The following is a 5,455-nucleotide window of genomic DNA, read 5'->3' as shown; positions in this document are numbered from 1 at the left end:
TTGTCTCCAGCCTGCAGCGTTAACCCAGCTGTCCGTATATATACACATGCTGAGATTCCCAGTGACTCGCTTTTAGTACATGTAGGCGGGGCTTGTCATGTCAATCAAACTTGCCAGCTTGATGATACATTGCAGGATAAAGTATATGATATTGAATTTCTGTCTTATACTGCATGTATCTTGTTTTATCCTTCGTAGAATATTATTTTAACCATTTTTTACAGTTATGAAATATAATGCCTGGGGACACTCATGTAGGACAATATTTTTGGAATGCATGACGAGCTATGGTAAAGAAAATAGGAGATGACAAGACAAAGGAAGACTTGGGGAAAAGACAGAAGGAAAGCATCAAAACCAAGAGCCAGGCGAAAGTGCTATGTCTAATTTTCCTTTCGGTTTTTGTCTAGCACTTTAGCACTTCGCGCACTTTCGCCTCGTTCTTTCATGAACGAAATGGTCAGCGGAAACGCTCAGTCAGCTTCAATATTTATACATGTTCTTTGCCTAAAGTACAGTAGCAAATCTACACAAACAGGCATACCTCATGACATAGCTTTCCTTGGAATATCCTTGGTTTTCAGGGCCCTTTTTCATGAAGCTCACTTTACTAAGTAAGCCCTTCACTGCCATGGCAACTTATGTTGTAGAGATATAAAGTGCACTTAGCTAAGGGCAACTTAACATTAAGTAAGCTTCATGAAACCGGCCCCAGCGCCTTTTGGTTAGGACGTTCCCTATTGCCTAGTGCGCGAAAGTGTTTGAAGGATGCGCTTCATTTTTATTTCTTAACATCCTAGTTCTTCAACCCTTTCAACCGCGTTAGTTGGATAGAGAAGTGATGCTGACTAAAATCGTGGAACAATGTGCTATTGCTTGTTTAAAAGGTATGTGATGCGTTCAAGATGCCCCATCAAAAGCCTCTGCTCTAATTTTTTCATGTTTTATATACAAGAAATAAAAGTGTAATGACTTTACCTTAATAAAAACTTTCTTTTCTGTTCAGACTCTGAGGAAGCACAAAGATTATATCAGTCTTTGGCATGATGTTACTAAAAATAGGTTTGTGCTACTTTAAACAGAGAGATTATAATTTGTCTTTGATATGAATATTAAAAAGACATAGAAATAACTGCTAGGGGGCCACTCAAGATCTAGGTGAGAGCCTTCACAGTTCGTTCTATGTAATTTTCTTAAATACATCTAGGTGAAGGTGTCAATCTGTTACCGGTTCCGTGTATATGAAAAAGTATTGTGCCCCTTTACGAAAATTACATTCAAGAAAGATTGTGACCACAGATAGGAATAGAGAAACATCATAAAAACTTTACTTAGTTAATTTGACAAGAGACCATACTGTCTTCAATAACTTTTATATTGTATTCTTGCATAAATCACGATTCTGTTGGTAAAATAAGCATCTCCGTGTCCTGGGGTAGATTCTATAATTTAAAACCTCTTCAAAATGCTAGATTTTTGTTTTGAAAATTTGAAGACATTTGCCTCAAACAATCATTCATTAAAATGTTTGCATTGTTTTAATGTTATTGTCTGTTAAATGTGATGACAAAACAGCATTTGGAGTATTTCTAGACCTGTGACGTCTAATAATTACAATCAACCTCACGGCATTTTTGTTTTATTTTTTTATTTTTTTTTTTGCTAAAGCCATAGGCAGGGGGGTAATTTGCTATTTTTTAAGCATTTACATGAACAGTGGGAAAAGAACTCTCCGTATGGGGGGTAAACTGACAAGACACATGGTCGTCACTGCTCTGGTTTTCACCTTTATGCTTCCTCGAAACCTGGTCCCTTTACTTTGTTTTAATGTTAACACCTATTAGAAATTAACATCACTGCATTTTTTTTAAACCTAATTCTACTTAAGCCATGGCGCTAGTGGGCACGTAAATTGTTGCTATTTAACCATACGCTTATTAAGCCCTTTAAACCCAACTGAATCTAGGTAAATTGACAAGAGGCCGTATTTCACCGGTTACGTGTGACCACTTGCCAGATATCACATTGTCGTCGCTGCTCTGGTTTTGCTCTCCGTATGCTGTACGTCTTTAATTATATCTCATGTGAGCGTGACCAGGAGGGTGATAAGATTATCATCTTCCAGAAGTCAGGAATTCAGGTCGCGGGGCCCATTCTCTAGATTCGGTGTGCAATTTTGCCTAGGGCATAACCTGGCCCCATAAGAGCGTTTTTCACCTAGACACTTTGCAAAACCATCATTATTATACAGATGACCTGTAACCTGAGATGTGCATTCCCATAACGCACCGGGACATTACCCGCTAGTCGCAGACAGCCATTGAAAACAGATATAACATTTCCTTTAGTGATACGTCTGACACAGTAACTATTTGACAGCCGGATAAATATTAACTGACCTGTGGGTCTTCAGCATCTGGTTAGAGTATAACATCCCCTTTGTATGTTTGAATTGAAGTTTGACCTTGAGGCGAAGGTGTTGTAACATTAATGTAGACATTGACATATACGACATTAATAAAAGTTTCTGAATTTTCAATGACATTTTTTGCCATGCCAAAACATGGGCACAGCTGTCACTATTAAAAAATAGCAATCAATTCGTTGCATGGAGTCAAAAATTAACTGAAAAGAAAGATTTATGCATCTAATCTGGTACATCTCTGTAATTCTAGATAAATTGCAACATCACTGCAAACGCAGCATATCTTTATTTTTTACCTAATTAGCTAGGAGGGGGGAGGCGTGTAAATGCTGCTATTTATGCATTTACATGAACAGTTTTTATAAAACCGTGATACATAAATTGACAAGAGGCTGTATTTCACTGATGTGTGGACCATTTGTCAGCTATTACTCTGTCGTCGCTGCTCTGGTCGTATTCCCTATGCTGTGCGTCTTAATTATAAGTAAGAACAAGAAAGTTTCGTAAAATATAAGCTTCCACTGCTGGATACAGTTTGAGGTAACAAACTACCAGTATGCCAATATATTCCCATGGTAACGTCTATATTACTTCCTGCACAGTCATATATATATATATATATATATATATATATATATATATATATATATATATATATATAATATATATATATATATATATATATATATTATATATATATATATTATTACCCTGCATCAAACTGTGATTAGTGATGTATCCGTGTTATATCCCACATTGTACATTTACACATTCAGATATATTTGACCTAATAAATGGTATTATGAAATTGAAAAATGATATTAACACCATGCACTACCGTGTAAACACTTAATCATCAGAAGTGAAATTTTGTTCCTCACATTTCGCTTCTTGCTTGGCATACAAGTACTTCATTTACTTACACTTTTACACCTATTTATCCGAAAACCCTTACTTTTATATCTATTTATCTCCAAAATCCTACTTTTACACCTATATATCTCGGGAATCTTACTTTTACACCTATTTATCCCGCATCAGAAGAATCCTACTTTTACACCTATATGTGTCCCGCATCCGAAGAATCCTTCTTTTTCTCTTTCATATATATTTATATATCTGTTTCCTTACATATTGCTTTGGAAACTGGTATTATAGGTTGCTTTGGATATGGGTCTTGTGATTATCATCTTGGGTCGCCCGTTTATGGTTTACGAGTGTTGTACGAATGTAAGACTTCAGACTTTAATTTAGAAGCGATGCAGTGAAGTACATTGGCGGATTATGCATGCTATTACATCGAGTATCGGACAAGCATGGCATTTTAGTGAAACAGCGCATTTAAGTTGTTGGCTTTGGTACCGACCATGCAGCAAGGAGAAACTGTCTAGAAATGCTGTAGAATTGCCATGGGCCATGATGGCTTTATTTATTTATTTATTTATATTTCACTTATACGGCGGGGCCAGCATTATGGTAGGAGACAACTAGGCAGAGTCCGGGGGAAACCCACGACAATCCGAAGGTTGATGCAAGACCTTGACACGTACGGTCGGAGAGGAATACAGCATGAGTTGGACGAGGCTCCTGGGTCCTTGCGCCACGCTGGCGTGCTAAACCCATCGGCCACGGAGGCCCTCATGATGGCTTTATATCTGGTTTCTATATATATATACATATGCATGTAAATGTTTAACACGCATATAACACGAAGACTTGTCATTGTTTCTCATATCTATATTCAATTACCCTATACACACTTTGATTTTACTCCCTGAGATATCATTACTTCTGAATGATATTTCAAAACCTACCGATAGTATATTATGCACAGTCGCTTTACAGTCTGCTGCATTTGCTAAACATTTTCTTATTTGTTATTAGGGAGCATTGCACCCTACGGTGTTCCATGTGATGCAGCATTAAAACACATTATTTTTGACTGTGTATGCATAGGCATCGTAGATATTCAGTGAAGGGAACCAAGCGCCTCCGCTCTATATACCGGTAAGTTCATTAATTGCTGTTGTGATTATACATATTAACACCTTTGATGGCAAATATAATATGGCCTATGACAATCTGTTTCATAATTGCCATAACTCCATCTAATTCCGTTAAATCCGGAAATGGGGATGTATAAGCATCCATGTTTTCTGCTTTATATCAACGTAGGTCCTACAGGTGCTTTTATGAATGTAGTTGACATAAATACCGTTGCATGAGATATACTCAGTTCTGTATTGAATCTGGAAATTATTACCGGACGGGATTGAAATATGAGGTGGATTTCATGCTCAGAACATCACTGAAAGCTGATGACTGCTGCTCTCTTACATTTTACAATCTTTATTTACTATTTATATAACGATTTCTTACATACATGTATATTCCATTGCATGGAACTGTGTTTTAGGTTGTTTTGGAAATAAGTCGTGTGGTTATCGAACTTTCCTGGATTCGAGTGGTGTATATGAATGTGAGGACCTGACAGTTAGATTATAAATAAACAAACAAACACAAAAGGCCTATATGATAATAAAGAAAATAAATAAAAGCTTTTGAAAAAAGATGTTGCTTTATTCCAGTTGACATATGTATACTTTATTTAATAGCCTACATTTGAGGGGTTTTTCATTTGTAATTTTCACTCGATTTGCACTTGAAATCTTTCCACAGAGTGATTCATTCAACATTCACAATGCCATAATTTATTTTATAATAACTAGTCCATATTTGTCAGTGACAACTGTCTTGTTCTGCATGCAAACCCATACATAGCGATTAGGGCATATAGACCCCTAAAGCTTATACTGAGTTTAGGCCTATGTGCACGAAATGAATTTGTCAGAACTTCATCGCTTTTATATTATAAATGCCGGGGTATATTGGTTGTCAAGGAAGCCTTGTGCATGCATGCTCTGGCTGATTCATCTGTTCTTGTTGGAATCGATGCTGACCAGTTGGCCAATGTGCTACTGTGGATTTGGCATCTTGTCAATCGATACTCTTGGAGAGAGGTGTCATGGC

The sequence above is a fragment of the Liolophura sinensis genome, chromosome 1 (genome assembly GCF_032854445.1).
Source record: "Liolophura sinensis isolate JHLJ2023 chromosome 1, CUHK_Ljap_v2, whole genome shotgun sequence".
In the NCBI taxonomy this organism is placed as follows: Eukaryota; Metazoa; Mollusca; class Polyplacophora; order Chitonida; family Chitonidae; genus Liolophura; species Liolophura sinensis.
The sequence above is the reverse complement of the archived record's forward strand: the minus strand, read 5'-3'. Positions refer to the sequence as shown.